This window comes from Ranitomeya variabilis, chromosome 4 (assembly GCF_051348905.1).
Source record: "Ranitomeya variabilis isolate aRanVar5 chromosome 4, aRanVar5.hap1, whole genome shotgun sequence".
In the NCBI taxonomy this organism is placed as follows: Eukaryota; Metazoa; Chordata; class Amphibia; order Anura; family Dendrobatidae; genus Ranitomeya; species Ranitomeya variabilis.
The window spans coordinates 651,575,832-651,593,448 of record NC_135235.1 but is presented as its reverse complement, the minus strand read 5'-3'; the positions used below and the strand labels follow the sequence as shown (position 1 = coordinate 651,593,448).

At 46.7% G+C, this 17,617-nt stretch overlaps 2 protein-coding genes across 5 annotated transcripts in view; one reads left to right on the top strand and one right to left on the bottom strand.

The window, feature by feature from the left end:
- LOC143766200 (uncharacterized) overlaps positions 1–1,041 on the bottom strand; it is a 32,853-nt gene extending 31,812 nt beyond the window's left edge. For 2 of the 4 annotated variants that reach the window (XM_077253689.1, XM_077253686.1), the window contains exons 1-3: positions 979–1,041; positions 730–830; positions 194–254 (exon numbers count right to left, since the gene is read on the bottom strand). The gene's annotated coding sequence lies outside the window, so the exon portion shown is untranslated. Of the gene's footprint in view, positions 1–193; positions 255–729; positions 902–978 lie in introns of those variants that run through there. The other 2 variants (XM_077253688.1, XM_077253687.1) reach the window with 2 other exon arrangements.
- Positions 1–17,617, top strand: part of LOC143766195 (uncharacterized) — a 214,136-nt gene that overhangs the window by 169,615 nt on the left and 26,904 nt on the right. The window lies entirely within an intron of this gene.

Below are 17,617 nucleotides of genomic sequence, written 5' to 3'. Positions count from 1 at the left end.
CTGCGCTTGTCTTTTTTTCCGGCAGCCCCATAGAGTGTGCATGGAGCAGCTTTCAATCATCCAACCAGATGCTCCATTTTGTAATGGGAAAAAAATTCCCCAGTGTGCTAATCAGTACAGGTTCTAACTGTGGGAAACCCATCAATCAGCAAGATCACATCTATAACGATCCTATCCTCGGACAGTGCCTTACCCATCTAGCAGGTCATCATTTAGATGTGCCGATTTCAGCCCGGTACCATTCATAAGCAGAGCTGCAGGAAGCACAAGCAGATACACGGTGAAAAAATCTGTAGCAAATATTCTGCATGTGAATATATGCTCGCAGTTGCTGGTTGGGGGATGACAGTTGCTTGTAGGTGGACAGTGGTCGTAGGCGAGGGGGGCCTAAATCAATTATGGCTTCACATATAGAAAAGTTCTATTTTTTCATCACCAATAACAGCAGAAGTGATTGAGGGCTTTGCTCCACCCCAAAAAACTGTCAGTGAGTTTAAGGGTGGTGGGCTTTCATTCTTGAAGAGTTGACATCGATGGTGTGGGAATGAGGGCTTCTAGTCACCGATAACTGACTGCTCCCCTCCCCCACCATCCATAGCCTCTCTTACTAAATGAGATTCCACCACTCTCACATTAATATCTATACGCAGGCTATACAGGAGTATGAACAGAATTATACACGTCCATACTCATACACAATAAATATACACACCTTACACACATACTTACTTTATAGCACAGTCACTAAGTGCAGGGAAAAAGCCTCCACTCAGGACAGAAGAAGCCGCCAGTCAGAGTCTCTGCCCCACAGCAGGGAAGGCGGAAACTTCCTGTGAGAGCAGGAAATAAAGAGGAAGTAATGGGGAACAGGGGCCATTGTGGAGCTGCCGGCACTCGTATAAGGGGGCACTATCTCTGGGAATGGAGGGGTTACTGCCCCCTGCCCCTGCCCAGTAATGGGGAATCTCCAGCACCTACCTCCACCTGCAGAGCCGCACACCACATATATGGCTGTTCTGTGCGCACAGGACCTGGGATGAGGTCACAGGAGGGGAGGAGTCAGGGGTCACATGATCAGGGGCCTCAGTGTATGCAGGACTCTGCTGTGCTGGTTGTCATGGTGCTGGATGAGGGGAAGTTTATGTGTGGGGTCAGGAGGGGTTTACAGGGTGGATGTAGCGGAGCCTTGTGTGTACGAGGTGTACGGAGCAGAGCCGTGTGTAAGAGGTGTACGGAGCGGAGTCGTGTGTGTACGAGGTGTACGGAGCGGAGCCAGGTGTGTACGAGGTGTACGGAGCGAGAGCCGGCTCCAGGTTTTCGTGGGCCCCTGTAACACACACCACAATTAATGAGGCACAGATGCGGTAAAGAAATATAGATATAGTACAATGCCAAAGTTTTCACTTCTTACATTACATGAGTGATATCAATAGCTCAGAAACAAGACAGTATAGTCATCCATACAGTATTATGGGCACCACATAGTGCTCCATACAGAATAATGAGCCCCATATAATGCTCTATACTGAATAATGAGCCCCAGATAATGCTCCATACAGTATATTAAGGGCCCCACATATTGCTCCATACAGAATGGGCCCCATAGAATGCTTCACATATAATTGGCCCCATAAGATGCTCCATATATAATGTGCCCCATATACAGTAATGCTCCATATATAATTGGCCCCATAAGATGCTCCAAACATTAAAAAAAATGAAATAGCTCTCCTTGCTGGCCGCTGCTCTGCTCCGGACTCCTCAGCGTCGGCATCTTCCAGCTCTCTGCGCTATGACTGTTCATCAGTAAAAAACTAAAGAGAACCATTCGAGCAGACAAAAAACTTTGTAATCAAAAGATATGTACAGAGATAGAAAGTGAACATCTGATGGGTAAGACCAGGAAGTCATACCAAAAGATCAAAGAGATATCACGAAAATTTCAACCAAAAGTGATCATGTTGAAAGAAGCCAATGAGAACAAACAACTGAACCAAAACAAATCATGGAATGAGTACACAGAGCACCTCTACAAGAACAATTAAATTATACAGGAAAAAGCTGAGTCTGGAAATGATAGGAAGCCAAACATGCTGAAATACGAAGTCGTTGCTGCAATAAAGTTTCTGTGAAACAACAAAGCACTTGGATGTGACAATATTCCAATAGAGCTAATAAAATCTTATGAAGCAGCCGTTGATGTCATCTGAAGTCTGTGTCAACAGCTATGGACAACTGGTAAATTATCCAAGGACTGGGCAAGATCAGTGCTTATTCCTATTCTGACTAAGGGAGATGCTACCAATGGTGGAAACTATCTCATGCCAGCAAACTACTATTGAAGATCCTACCATGATGGTTAAAGCCTTACTTTTACAGTTATCAGAGGAACAGGTTTCAGAAAAGGCTGAGGAGCAAGAGATGTTTGCTAACATTAGATGGATAATAGAAATGGCCAAAGAATACAACAAAGATCTATTTTTGCTTCATCGACTACAGCAAAGCCTTCAATGGTGTTGATCACCAGAAACGTTGGAATACCATGAAAGATATGAGTGTGCCGAACTATCTGATCAGCCTCATTAGGAACTTTTACATTGACCAAGAAGCACCAATCCAAACGAAATATGGTGACATGGCATGGTTCAAAATACAGCAGGGCTTCAGACAAGGCAGCTTTCTGTCACCATTTCTCAATTTATATGCAGAAGTTATTTTCAGGATGAAGTGGAAGAGCAGACACCCAATGGCTTGATACTATCAAGATAACGGTGAATACCCTGGTGGACCTACAGGTGCTTCTCACAAAATTAGACTATCATCAACATTTTTTTTTATTTCAGTTCTTCAATACAGAAAGTGAAGCTCATATATTATATAGAGTCATTACAAATAGAGTGATCTATTTCAAGTGGTTATTTCTGTTAATGTTGATGATCATGACTTAAAGCCAATGAAAACCCAAAAGTCATCTCAGAAAATTAGCATAATGAAGAAAAACACCTGCAAAGACTTCCTACGCATTTAAAAATGCCCCTTAGTCTGTTTTAGTAGGCTGCACAATCATTGACAGATGTCCAGAAGGCAGTCATTGACACACTCCACAAGGAGGGTAAGCCACAAAAGTTCATTGCTAAAGAAGCTTGCTGGTCACTGAGTGCTGTATCCAAGCATATTAATAGAAAGTTGAGTGGAATTAGAAAGTGTGGTAGAAAAAGGTGCACAAGTAACCGGGATAACCGCAGTCTTGAAAAGATTGTTAAGAAAAGGCCATTAAAAAAATTGGGGGAGATTCACAAGGAGTGGACTGCTGCTGGAGTCATTGCTTCAAGAGCCACCATACACAGATATATCCAGGACATGGGCTGCAAGCGTCGCATTACTTGTGTCAAGCCACTCATGACCAATTGACAACACCAGAAGCGTCTTGCCTGGGCCAAGGAGAAAAAGAACTGAACTGTTGCTCAGTGGTCCAAGGTGTTGCTTTCAGATTAAAGTAAATCTTGCATTTCATTTGGAAATCAAGGTCCCAGTGTCTGGAAGAAAAGTGGAGAGGTACACAATCCAAGATGTTTGAGGTCTACTGTAAAGTTTCCACAATCAGTGATGGTTTGGGGAGCCATGTCATCTGCTGGCACAAGTCCACTGTGTTTTATCAAGACCAAAGTAGGCACAGCCGTCTACTAGGATATTTTTGAGCACTTTATGCTTCCTTCTGCTGACAAGCTTTTTGGAGATGGAAATTCCATTCTCCAGTAGGACTTGGCACCTGTCCACCCTGCCAAAAGTACCAATACCTGGTTTAAAAACATCAGTATCACCGTGCTTGATTGGCCAGCAAACTCGCCTGACCATAACCCCATAGAGAATCTATGGGGTATTGTCAAGAAGAAGATGAGAGACACCAGACCCCACAATGCAGACTAGCTGAAGGCTGCTATCATAGCAATCTGGGCTTCCATAACACCTCTGCAGTGCCACAGGCTGATCGCCTCCATGCCACGCCGCATTGATGCAGTAATTGATACAAAAGTAGCCCCGACCAAGTATTGAGAGCATTTACTGAACATACATTTCAGTAGACCAACATTTCAGATGTTAAAATCATTTTTTCAAGAGTTATAAAGTATTCTAATTTTCTGAGATAATGACTTTTGGGTTTTCATTGGCTGTAAGCCATAATCATCAACATTAACAGAAATAAACACTTGAAATAGATCACTCTGTCTGTAATGACTGTATATAATATATGAGTTTCACTTTTTGTATTGAAAAATTGAAATAAATTAACTTTTTGATGATATTCTAATTTTGTGAGAAGCACCTTGACGGCCGGTTCTACACTGGGTATGCAGTGGTCACACAGCATGAGGTAGTAAAAGCAGAACCACTCCCTCCTCATATATCACAGGAGGCACAGGAGGCGGAGCTGATGGCACTCATTGAAGCGCTTAAAGGGGTTGAAGGTAAACAGTACACCATTTACACAGACTCCAGGTACAGTTTTGGAGTCACACATGACTACGGCCCCATATCGAGGGCAAGAGACTTTCTTACATCAACAGGTACTCATATTAAGCATGTGCACCTCATCAAGCAGCTAATGGACACACTACTACTTCCAAAAGAGGTTGCCATAGTTAAGGTAAAGGCACACACCAGGCTCGCGACCGACGAAGCACGAGGCAATGACAAAGCGGACCGAGCAGCCAAGGAAGCAGCAAGGAAGCCACGGCAACACGAAACCCCTGAGGTCCCCCCACTGATTATGGTAAGCACTGAGTATAACCAGTTGGACTTAAGTATCTTACAGGCTCTGACTCGGCAAGCCACCAGGGAAGAGAAAAAAGTTTGCTCGAAAGCTGGAGCTTGGGAGCATGAAGGTTTGTGGAAGGTGGGACAGCGGGTGTGTCTGCCAAGATCTCAGTATCCTGCAATGGCCCAAGCGGCCCATGGTCCAACACACCTGTCTAAGAACGCCATGTGTGCTCTGGTGGATGAACAATGGGTCGCACCTAGTTTCACAATGGTTGCTACTAGGTTTACACAGGCATGTCTCACATGTGCACAACACAATCCAGATAGTGTAGTGAAAGTACCACAAAAACACACACCTAAGCCCCTCTACCCGCTTCTACGACTGCAGATTGATTTCATACAACTTCCCAAGGTAGGAACATATGAATATTGTCTTGTGTGTGTCGACCTCTTCTCAGGGTGGCCGGAAGCTTTCCCGATGCCAAAAGCTACTGCACGAGCCACTGCAAAGAAACTGATGTCAGAAGTCTTCTGTAGATTCGGACTGCCTGAAACCATAGAATCTGACAGAGGTACCCACTTCACTGGAGAGGTAATGCAAAATGTTATGCAAATGTTAGGGGTCACACAGGCATTTCATACCCCCTACAGACCACAAGCTAGCGGCAAGGTAGAACGGCTAAATGGTACACTTAAGCTAAAGATCCAGAAAGCGAGTGAGGAATTGGGGAAACCTTGGACAGAGTGTTTGCCTCTAGCTCTGTTCTCCATCAGGTACACACCTAACAGAAAGACAAAGGTGTCCCCTTTTGAGGTTTTGTTCGGGTCAGCACCAAGACTAGGCCTGTACTTCCCATAGACACTGCAGCTTCAGTGTGACAGCCTCACCAGCTATGTCCAGGGCCCTCAAAAGAGGCTCATTCGTGCATAAACAAGTGTTTGATTCTATTCCAGACCCAGAGAGCCGAGAGGGAACCCATTCTCTCCAGCCCAGAGATTGGGTGGTGGTCAAGAGACACACATGGAAGCCACTGGAGCCGAGGTTTGACAGACCCTTCCAAGTCCTCCTCACTACAGCCACATCAGTAAAGCTTGAGGGAAAGCCCACCTGGATCCATGCAAGCCACTGCAAGATCCTGGAACAGAAGAGCGATTGTCCTGCTCCTGATGATGCTGATGACTCTACTCCAGAGAATACAGACGACTCAGACAAGCCAAAGCGACACTTATAATAAAGCAGCCCCGCTTAGACTTGATGTTGTGAAACAAGTGGACTGGATAAATTACCTTTACTATAATCAACAGAGATTTATAATGTATATTAGGGATGCACTGACAAACCTAGCAGACACCTCTACAGACAAATAGAGGCGCCATCACTAAAATCACACATAAAATTTAACACCCCACAATGATGAATATATGAAACGTTATAATTGAGAATAGGAAATTACCTGCCCTTGCAGCGCCCCAGAGTCCTGGTCGTTGCAGTACTGTCGCTCCGCCACTAAGGGGAGTGATGGTACGTCTGATGGCACTAAAAGAGTTCACCTGACCAGGTATCACAGTCACACACTACACTTCACACTCCGGCCACCAGGGGGAGCAAAAGGTTCTATGTATTAGGCCACTCCTCACACTCTGGTAAAACTGGGAGTCGGATAGGAAGTTAGAGAGAAGCTGACTGGGTTTTGCCGAGGCAACATCTAGTGAGAGAAGAGGTTGCTTGGGAAGATTCAGGGGGGTCCCTGCCAGAGGTGGGATCCTGACAGTGGCCTAGCACAGGACAGATCGTTACGGAGCCGTGCCTGCACCTCATTGCTGCGGCATCTTAAGAAAAGACACGAAGCGAAGTATATTGTGGAGAAGTGAGAAACGAGATCACAGCACAAAGGAGATAGAACCAGGAGGAGTCGTGCCCCAAGATCGGCAACATCCTTCTGAGGCGCGTAGCCGGCGGCCAGAACGCCGAAGTAATAGACTCTACGCATTACTTTGAACTACGGCAGGGCAGTTAACTCTAGGTTGGCTGTCTCACCTTTACACCTAATGAAGACATCGGAGGCAATTGTGGGAGAGGGGTGTCTCTAGGGTCCCTATAAAATAACTCCAGGCCTGCCCCGTCATACGGGTGCGTCCTATCCAAACCATCTGGGGGACGGAAAGAACAGAAACATACACGACAGTTGTGAGGACTATCCCGTGGTGCTCAGCAGGGAGGTACTACAACACCCAGGCGCTAGTAGGAAGGCTACTGATTTCCACCTGCAACGGGAACTCTGGATGTGCCTTTGGACTGGCCGGTCTCAGCCAGCCCTGTTAACAGTGCTCTGGATTGCGGATGCCGAAGCCTTCAGTAAAGAGGTAAAGAGACTGCAACCCTGTGTCCTCGTCATTTACTGCGACCTACACCATTACCATCTACTCATCAGCCCTGGGGACATACTTCACCTGTGGGAAGTTACACCATCTAGCTGCCATTCCATCGCCCCAGCGGACCCCTAGCAGCGTCGGTCACCCTGACCGAATACCACAGGTGGCGTCACGAACACTTGACAGACTTTCATCACCTTTAATTGGGCGCCCCTTAGCAGGGCCACGGACCGGGTCGGGCCACCGTGACATCCCCAGAACCGAGACCGAGGGACCCGGTACCGAGTACCCCGCTGCCCTGCGTTTGGGGGTTGCTCCACCCTCTTATGGGGGATTCTGCAGAAGAATTGAGAAGAAAGTCCAACACTGGCGCTAGGCCTTTGGAGTACCTGTGGGTTAGGGGAAGAATCATATCTTTTCTCAAAAGGGGGGACTGATGGGGAAATCGGACCACCGTGATATATCCTTATAATTCACACATATATACTTGTTAGTCTAGCAGAATGTGCCCAGACAGGTCCAAGCTTTACTAAGTCATTCTGACCTGTAACTGCTGACAAGGGAGAGGCTAATCAAGATGTAACTTTGGGTCCTTCCAACACAACATGTTTGTCCACAGTTCACTTCTTATGTAAGGATCACCTGATGAATTAAGAATGATCTCATATGTAATAAACAGCTGATTCGCGCATAAACATAATATATATGCCTACTCAAAGGGTATACAGTATAACTGCATGTAACCAGTAAACTTTATGGCGTCTGAAACAGATAATCTCTGTCCCATCATTGCTTGAACATCCTCATATCTGGCAACCATCCAATATCCCTGAAGGTCTGACTTGCAGACCACCCCAACAACATGTATCTAGACTTGCACAAGTTCAATTTTCCTATAGAGCATTCATCCATCAAGTTGCCATGGCTCAAGTTCGAGTCAAAGGCTGCTAAATTATAATAATAATCGCTATTAGGCTGGGATCACACATGCGAGAAATACATCCGAGTCTCGCATGTTAATACTCGGCGTTGCTGCCGTCACTCAGGAGCGGAGCGTGCGGCCGCATAGCAATACATAGCCGCGCGCTCCGCTCTTGAGTGACGGTGGCAATGCGGGGTATTAACATGCAAGACTTGGCTATATTTCTCACATGTGTGATCCTGACCTTAGAGTCACAGATGGATGATGTCACCTCTGTCACTGACACCATCAGTTTACAGAAGTGTTCTGCACTCTCCTCTTCCTTTGTCACCTTAACAGCGAATCTTTTTGATTGCGGACTTTGATTCTGTTGATGACACCTCTCTCTTTTCTGACTCCTTATACCCACAGCCACAGCACTTTTGGGGTAAGAGAGACACTTTCCATCAACTTAATTGTTCTGTCCAGCAGTATAATTGCTGTCTAAAATGTGTAGTCATTTTTTTTCTCAGTTATCACAGACATTGTATTTTCTGTGTATATTAATCCTTCCTATATTTTTGTATTGTAAGGTAACAGCACCATCTGCTGGCGGTTTAATGTATACATTCTAGCTTAGTTTGCAATGTATTATGGAAGTTCCTAGGGCAGTGATGGGCAACCTTTTGAGCTTGGTGTGTCAAAATTCGCCAAAAAACCGAGCATAACTTGGGTGGTGTGTCACCTTGATAAAAAACCATAATTTTGCGACATGTATAGTTTAAATAACAAATATGTATAATTATAATTATTTAACTTACCTGCTTTGTGACTTCTTTGTTCATCTGTCAGTTGGTTTCTTTTGTTGGTCTTGCTATTATTTAACTTGTGTGGGGTGCCGTGAACTAAGATAAGAGAGGGGGAGGGGGAATTCTTGCGATGGCGAACCTGTGGCACTCCAGCTGTTGCATAATTGATAATTGCATCTTTATTCTGCATATCATGAAACAGAACTGGTGCACATCTTAAGAGAGTATCTTTAATAAATTCTCCCTCACTGAGTGCTTTTCCATGCTGAGCTATGGAGTGAGCAATGCTCAGACTTGCAGATGTTACATTTGTAGAGCTTTTTACAAATTTAAGGATGGAATTAGATTGGCTCTTATGAAGGTGTAGCTGCCTGGAAATGTATTCCTTCCTTTCATCCTCACTTTTTTTCAAGAGCTGGGAATGATTAGTTTCAAAATGTCTATTTACATTCCACGTTCTGCTTACTACCGTTTCACTACATAGAACGCAAAATGATCTGCCATTTTTTTCTATAATGCCGTACATCTCAGTCCATGTCTCTTGAAAGGGTCGGCTACTGCTACTACCACTCCCTTTACTTAACTTTGTTTTTTTATTTTGTGGCTTCTCCATGAGAGAAGATTTATAGTTAGCCCTGCAGGCAATTAGCAGAAATAGGGGTTAATAAGGATGCACCACAAACAGTAATGGTGGTGAAATGGAGTCTGTACTATGCTGCAAAATGGCGTTCCTAATGGCGGGAAACGGCACCCATAGCACAGGCCTCTTCCAGCCTCCCCCTCACTTATCTTAGTAATGGCCAATGACACCCCACAGTTCACTGGATGATGGTTGCTGTAGTTATCACAGGGCCTGCAGACAGCAATCACAGGGCCTCCAGACAGCAATCACAGGGCCTCCAGACAGCAATCACAGGGCCTCCAGACAGCAATCACAGGGCCTCCAGACAGCAATCACAGGGCCTCCAGACAGCAATCACAGGGCCTCCAGACAGCAATCACAGGGCCTGCAGACAGCAATCACAGGGCCTCCAGACAGCAATCACAGGGCCTCCAGACAGCAATCACAGGGCCTCCAGACAGCAATCACAGGGCCTCCAGACAGCAATCACAGGGCCTCCAGACAGCAATCACAGGGCCTCCAGACAGCAATCACAGGGCCTCCAGACAGCAATCACAGGGCCTCCAGACAGCAATCACAGGGCCTCCAGACAGCAATCACAGGGCCTCCAGACAGCAATCACAGGGCCTCCAGACAGCAATCACAGGGCCTCCAGACAGCAATCACAGGGCCTCCAGACAGCAATCACAGGGCCTCCAGACAGCAATCACAGGGCCTGCAGACAGCAATCACAGGGCCTCCAGACAGCAATCACAGGGCCTCCAGACAGCAATCACAGGGCCTCCAGACAGCAATCACAGGGCTTCCAGACAGCAATCACAGGGCCTCCAGACAGCAATCACAGGGCCTCCAGACAGCAATCACAGGGCCTGCAGACAGCAATCACAGGGCCTCCAGACAGCAATCAAAGGGCCTCCAGACAGCGATCTCCTCAGGCCTCAGAAGTGCAGCCTGGGACTTCTGGCCGGCGCAGCAGGGAGCAGCGCAATGCCACCCAACAGAGCTAGGGCGCAGAGCGGACTCTAGGCATGGGACTGGTAGGTCCGATCTTTCCGGCCGGTGAAGCAGGGAGCAGCGCAATGCCACCCAACAGAGCTAGGGCGCAGAGCGGACTCTAGGCATGGGACCGGTAGGTCCGATCTTTCCGGCCGGCGAAGCAGGGAGCAGGGAGCAGCGCAATGCCGCCCAAACAACACAGCTCCGACGCAGAGGCCTGGGACTTCCGGGAGCTGCGCCTGGCCTACCGGAAGTCCCAGGCCTAGACGCTCTGCACCGGAGCTCTGTTGTTTGGGCCCACAGACCTCCTGCATGGCATCCGACCTGCGCGGAGGCCTGGGACTTCCGGGAGCTGCGCCGGGCCTACCGGAAGTCCCAGGCCTAGACGCTCTGTGCCGGAGCTCTGTTGTTTGGACCCACAGACCTCCTGCATGGCATCCGATCCGATAAAAAATCGGATCGGATGCCATGCAATGTAAAGATGCAATTTCTATGGGGCCGCGGCCGGCGTGTCACTGAAAATGACTACGCGTGTCAGCACTGACACGCGTGTCATAGGTTCGCCATCACTGTCCTAGGGCATTGTGGGATTGTTCCTGTTGCATTGTGGTCTTATTATGACACTGTGGAAGGAGCAGCAGCCATTGTTCCTGTATGCTTTGAGGAGAAAACACACCACTCACTTTCTGTCATGCTCCTTGTAAACAGCCTGTTTAACCCCTTCCCGACCTTTGACGCATACGCTGCGTCATGAAAGTCTGTGCCTTCCCGACCTGTGACGCAGCGTATGCGTCATGGAGGGATCGCGTCCCTGCAGATCGGGTGAAGGGGTTAACTCCCATTTTACCCGATCTGCAGAGACAGGGGGAGTGGTGCTTCAGCCCAGGGGGGGTGGCTTCACCCCCCCGTGGCTACGATCGCTCTGATTGGCTGTTGAAAGTGAAACTGCCAATCAGAGCGATTTGTAATATTTCACCTAAAAAACTGGTGAAATATTACAATCCAGCCATGGCCGATGCTGCAATATCATCGGCCATGGCTGGAAATACTAAAGTGACCCCCCCCACACCCACCGATCGCCCCCCAGTCCTCCGTTATGGGGTCCGGTCCCCTCCGTCCGCCTGCCGGCTCCCCCGTCCTCCTGTCCGCTCCCTCCTTGCTCAGATCCCCCCCCCCCCCTGTGCTCCGATCACCCCCCCTGTGCTCCGATCCACCCCCCCACCACCCCTTCATACTTACCGATCCTCCCGGTGTCCGGCCGTCTCCTCGCTGGGCGCCGCCATCTTGGAAAATGGCGGGCGCATGCTCAGTGCGCCCGCCGAATCTGCCAGTCGGCAGATTCCTTACAAGTACATTTTGATCGCTGTGGTAGGTTCTATCACAGCGATCAAAATAAAAAAAATAATAAATAACCCCCCCCCCTTTATCACCCCCATAGGGACAATAATAAAATAAATAATTATTATTTTTTTTTTTTTTCCACTAGGGTTAGGGTTAGAACTAGGGTTAGAACTAGGGGTAGGGTTAGGGGTAGGGTTAGGGTTACGGGTAGGGTTAGGGGTAGGGTTATCGCTTAAATGAAAAACGTGTGCACTGCCTTTACACTTATGGTGCTCAGGTAGGTTCCAACACCATGACAATATAAAATAAAACCTGGCACTCAACTTTATCAACTGGAAATATATTTATTATCAGCAACAAAAAACGTTTCGGTCCCGAACTGGACCTTCATCAGTTACGTGCTGTGAAGGATATGTGCGAGAAACGTGGACACCGCGTCAGCCACACTATTCCAATACGGTGTCTTGTCCATACAGCCCTACATAGGTTAACTATCCACTTCCTTATGGAAAATTAATTATCATCTGCTCATACGGGCTTGTTTCTCGCACATATCCTTCACAGCACGTAACTGATGAAGGTCCAGTTCGGGACCGAAACGTTTTTTGTTGCTGATAATAAATATATTTCCAGTTGATAAAGTTGAGTGCCAGGTTTTATTTTATATAGGGGTAGGGTTATGGCATGTGCACACAGAGCGGATCGGCCGCGGATCCGCAGCGGATCGGCCGCGGATCCGCAGCGGATCGGCAGCGGATCCGCAGCGGATTGGCCGCGGATCCGCAGCGGATTGGCAGCGTATCCGCAGCGGATTGGCCGCGGATCGGTAGCGGATCGGCCGCGGATCCGCAGCCGATCGGCCACGGATCGGCAGCGGATCCGCAGCGGATTGGCAGCGGATTGGCCGCGGATCCGCAGCGGATTGGCAGCGTATCCGCAGCGGATTGGCCGCGGATCGGTAGCGGATTGGCCGCGGATCCGCAGCGGATTGGCAGCGGATCCGCAGCGGATTGGCCGCGGATCCGCAGTGGATTGGCAGCGGATTGGCCGCGGATCCGCAGCGGATCGGTAGCGGATTGGCCGCGGATCCGCAGCGGATTGGCCGCTGCGAATTCGAAGCAGTTTTCCATCAGGTTTACAGTACCATGTACACCTAAGGAAAACCAAATCCGCTGTGCCCATGGTGCGGAAAATTCCGTGCAGAAACGCTGCGTTGTATTTTCCGCAGCATGTCAATTCTTTGTGCGGATTCCGCAGCGTTTTACACCTGTTCCTCAATAGGAATCCGCAGGTGAAATCCGCACAAAAAAACACTGGAAATCTGCTGTAAATCCGCAGGTAAAACGCAGTGCCTTTTACCTGCAGATTTTTCAAAAATCGTGCGGAAAAATCTCACACGAATCCGCAACGTGGGCACATAGCCTTAGGGTTAGGGTTGGAATTAGAGTTAGGGTTGGAATTAGGGCTAGGGTTTGAAATAGGGTTAAGATTAGGCTTGTGGTTAGGGTTACGGATAGGGTTAGGAGTGTGTTGGGGTTACAGTTGTGGTTAGGGTTGGGATTAGGGTTACGGTTGGGATTAGGGTTAGGATTAGGGTTGGAATTAGGGTTACGGGTGTGTTGCGGTTAGGGTTGTGGTTAGGGGTGTGTTGGGGTTAGGGTTGTGATTAGGGTTATGGCTACAGTTGGGATTAGGATTAGGGGTGTGTTGGGGTTAGTGTTGAAGTTAGAATTGAGGGGTTTCCACTGTTTAGGCACATCAGGGGTCTCCAAACGCAACATGGCGCCACCATTGATTCCAGCCAATCTTGCGTTCAAAAAGTCAAATGGTGCTCCCGCCCTTCCAAGCCCCGACGTGCGCCCAAACAGTGGTTTACCCCCACATTTGGGGTACCAGCGTACTCAGGACAAACTGGGCAACAACTGTTGGGGTCCAATTTCTCCTGTTACCCTTGCAAAAATAAAAAATTACTTGCTAAAACATAATTTTTGAGGAAAGAACAATTATTTTTTATTTTCACGGCTCTGCGTTATAAACTTCTGTGAAGCACTTGGGGGTTGAAAGTGCTCACCACACATCTAGATAAGTTCCTTCGGGGGTCTAGTTTCCAAAATGGGGTCACTTGTGGGGTGTTTCTACTGTTTAGGCACATCAGGGGCTCTGCAAATGCAATGTGACGCCCGCAGACCATTCCATCAAAGTCTGCATTTCAAATGTCACTACTTCCCTTCCGAGCCCTGACGTGCGCCCAAACAGTGGTTTACCCCCACATGTGGGGTATCAGCGTACTCACAACAAACTGGGCAACAAATATTGGGGTCCAAATTCTCCTGTTACCCTTGTGAAAATAAAAAATTGCTTGCTAAAACATCTTTTTTGAGGAAAGAAAAATGATTTTTTATTTTCACGGCTCTGCGTTGTAAACTTCTGTGAAGCACTTGGGGGTTGAACGTGCTCACCACACATCTAGATAAGTTCCTTGGGGGGTCTAGTTTCCAAAATGGGGTCACTTGTGGGGGGTTTCTACTGTTTAGGCATATCAGGGGCTCTGCAAACGTAACATGATGCCCGCAGACCATTCCATCAAAGTCTGCATTCCAAAACGTCACTACTTCCCTTCCGAGCCCCGGCATGTGCCCAAACAGTGGTTTACCCCCACATATGGGGTATCAGCGTACTCAGGAGAAACTGGACAACAACTTTTGGGGTCCAATTTCTCCTGTTACTCTTGCAAAAAATAAAAAATTCTGGGCTAAAAAAATATTTTTGAGGAAAGGAAACACATTTATTATTTTCACGGCTCTGCGTTATAAACTTCTGTGAAGCACTTGGGGGTTCAAAGTGCTCACCACACATCTAGATAAGTTCCCTTGGGGGTCTAGTTTCCAAAATGGAGTCACTTGTGGGGAGTTCCTACTGTTTAGGCACATCAGGGGCTCTGCAAACGCAACCTGATGCCCGCAGAGCATTCCATCAAAGTCTGCATTCCAAAACGTCACTACTTCCCTTCCGAGCCCCGGCATGTGCCCAAACAGTGGTTTACCCCCACATATGGGGTATCAGCGTACTCAGGAGAAACTGGACAACAACTTTTGGGGTCCAATTTCTCCTGTTACTCTTGCAAAAAATAAAAAATTCTGGGCTAAAAAAATATTTTTGAGGAAAGGAAACACATTTTTTATTTTCACGGCTCTGCGTTATAAACTTCTGTGAAGCACTTGGGGGTTCAAAGTGCTCACCACACATCTAGATTAGTTCCTTGGGAGGTCTAGTTTCCAAAATGGGGTCACTTGTGCGGGAGCTCCAATGTTTAGGCACACAGGGGCTCTCCAAACGCGACATGGTGTCCGCTAATGATTGGAGCTAATTTTCCATTCAAAAAGCCAAATGGCGTGCCTTCCCTTCCGAGCCCTGCCGTGCGCCCAAACAGTGGTTTACCCCCACATATGGGGTATCATCGTACTCAGGACAAACTGGACAACAACATTTGGGATCCAATTTCTCCTATTACCCTTGGGAAAATAAAAAAATTCTGGGCTAAAAATCATTTTTGAGGAAAGAAAAATTATTTTTTTATTTTCACGGCTCTGCGTTATAAACTTCTGTGAAGCACCTGGGGGTTATAAGTGCTCACTATGCATCTAGATAAGTTCCTTGGGGGGTCTAGTTTCCAAAATGTGGTCACTTGTAGGGGAGCTCCAATGTTTAGGCACACAGGGGCTCTCCAAACGCGACATGGTGTCCGCTAACGATTGGAGCTAATTTTCCATTCAAAAAGTCAAATGGCACGCCTCCCCTTCCGAGCCTTGCCGTGCACCCAAACAGTGGTTTACCCCCACATATGAGGTATCGGCATACTCAGGAGAAATTGCCCAACAAATTTTAGGATCCATTTTATCCTGTTGCCCATGTGAAAATGAAAGAATTGAGGCTAAAAGAAATTTTGTGTGAAAAAAAAGTACTTTTTCATATTTGCGGATCAATTTGTGAAGCACCTGGGGGTTTAAAGTGCTCACTATGCCTCTAGATGAGTTCCTTGGGGGGTCTAGTTTCCAAAATGGGGTCACTTGTGGAGGAGCTCCAATGTTTAGGCACACAGGGGCTTTCCAAACGCGACATGGTGTCCGCTAACGATGGAGATAATTTTTCATTCAAAAAGTCAAATGGCGCTCCTTCCCTTCCGAGCCTTACCATGTGCCCAAACAGTGGTTTACCCCCACATGTGAGGTATTGGTGTACTCAGGAGAAATTGCCCAACAAAATTTAGGATCCATTTTATCCTGTTGCCCATGTGAAAATGAAAAAATTGAGGCTAAAATAATTTTTTTGTGAAAAAAAAGTACTTTTTCATTTTTACGGATCAATTTGTGAAGCACCTGGGGGTTTAAAGTGCTCACTATGCTTCTAGATAAGTTCCTTGGGGGGTCTAGTTTCCAAAATGGGGTCACTTGTGGGGGAGCTCCAATGTTTAGGCACACGGGGGCTCTCCAAACGTGACATGGTGTCCGCTAAAGATTGGAGCCAATTTTTCATTCAAAAAGTCAAATGGCGCTCCTTCCCTTCCGAGCCCTGCCGTTCTCCCAAACAGTGGTTTACCCCCACATATGAGGTATCAGCGTACTCAGGACAAATTGGACAACAACGTCCGTGGTCCAGTTTCTCCTTTTACCGCTGGGAAAATAAAAAAATTGTTGCTAAAAGATCATTTTTGTGACTAAAAAGTTAAATGTTAATTTTTTACTTCCATGTTGCTTCTGCTGCTGTGAAACACCTGAAGGGTTAATAAACTTCTTGAATGTGGTTTTGAGCACCTTGAGGGGTGCAGTTTTTAGAATGGTGTCACTTTTGGGTATTTTCAGCCATATAGAACCCTCAAAATGACTTCAAATGTGAGGTGGTCCCTAAAAAAAATGGTTTTGTAAATTTTGTTGTAAAAATGAGAAATCACTGGTCAAATTTTAACCCTTATAACTTCCTAGCAAAAAAAAAAATTGTTTCCAAAATTGTGCTGATGTAAAGTAGACATGTGGGAAACGTTATTTATTAACTATTTTGTGTCACATAACTCTCTGGTTTAACAGAATAAAAATTCAAAATGTGAAAATTGCGAAATTTTCAAATTTTTTGCCAAATTTCCGTTTTTTTCACAAATAAACTCAGAAACTATCGACCTAAATTTACCACTAACATGAAGCCCAATATGTCACGAAAAAACAATCTCAGAATCGCTAGGATCCGTTGAAGCGTTCCTGAGTTATTACCTCATAAAGGGACACTGGTCAGAATTTCAAAAAACGGCAAGGTCATTAAGGCCAAAATAGGCTGGGTCATGAAGGGGTTAAGCATAGTTGATAAGTCACTATGTGTTACAGCCTTGTGTTTTTCAGTACGTTTGCTGTATTAATAGATAATCATCAGCTTGTGTATTACATTATTTTACTCTGTATTGCAGACTATCTGTATTCTATGCACTGTACAGATATAAACTCTGAAATGCTCCTGTTATTGCATCTTTTAGTATCACACTTTCCTGTCACATCTACAATCAATAAAAGAAGGTTACAACTTTACAGACTCTTTTCTTAAAGAAGATCGGGGGTTTAGCTACATGTCTTATTACACACCGTGCTAACGTGTATGAGGACAACATAGTGAAACAACTGCTGAGAACAAGCTCAGAAGATCTGCCCGCCATTATCCAAGCAAACGGATATTGCACACGGATATTGCAGCAACCTCCTAACGGTCTCACTGAATAATCGTAGCACACAGAGCCTGCCATCATCCATGCAGAGTGACACAGGGATTTTGCAGCGG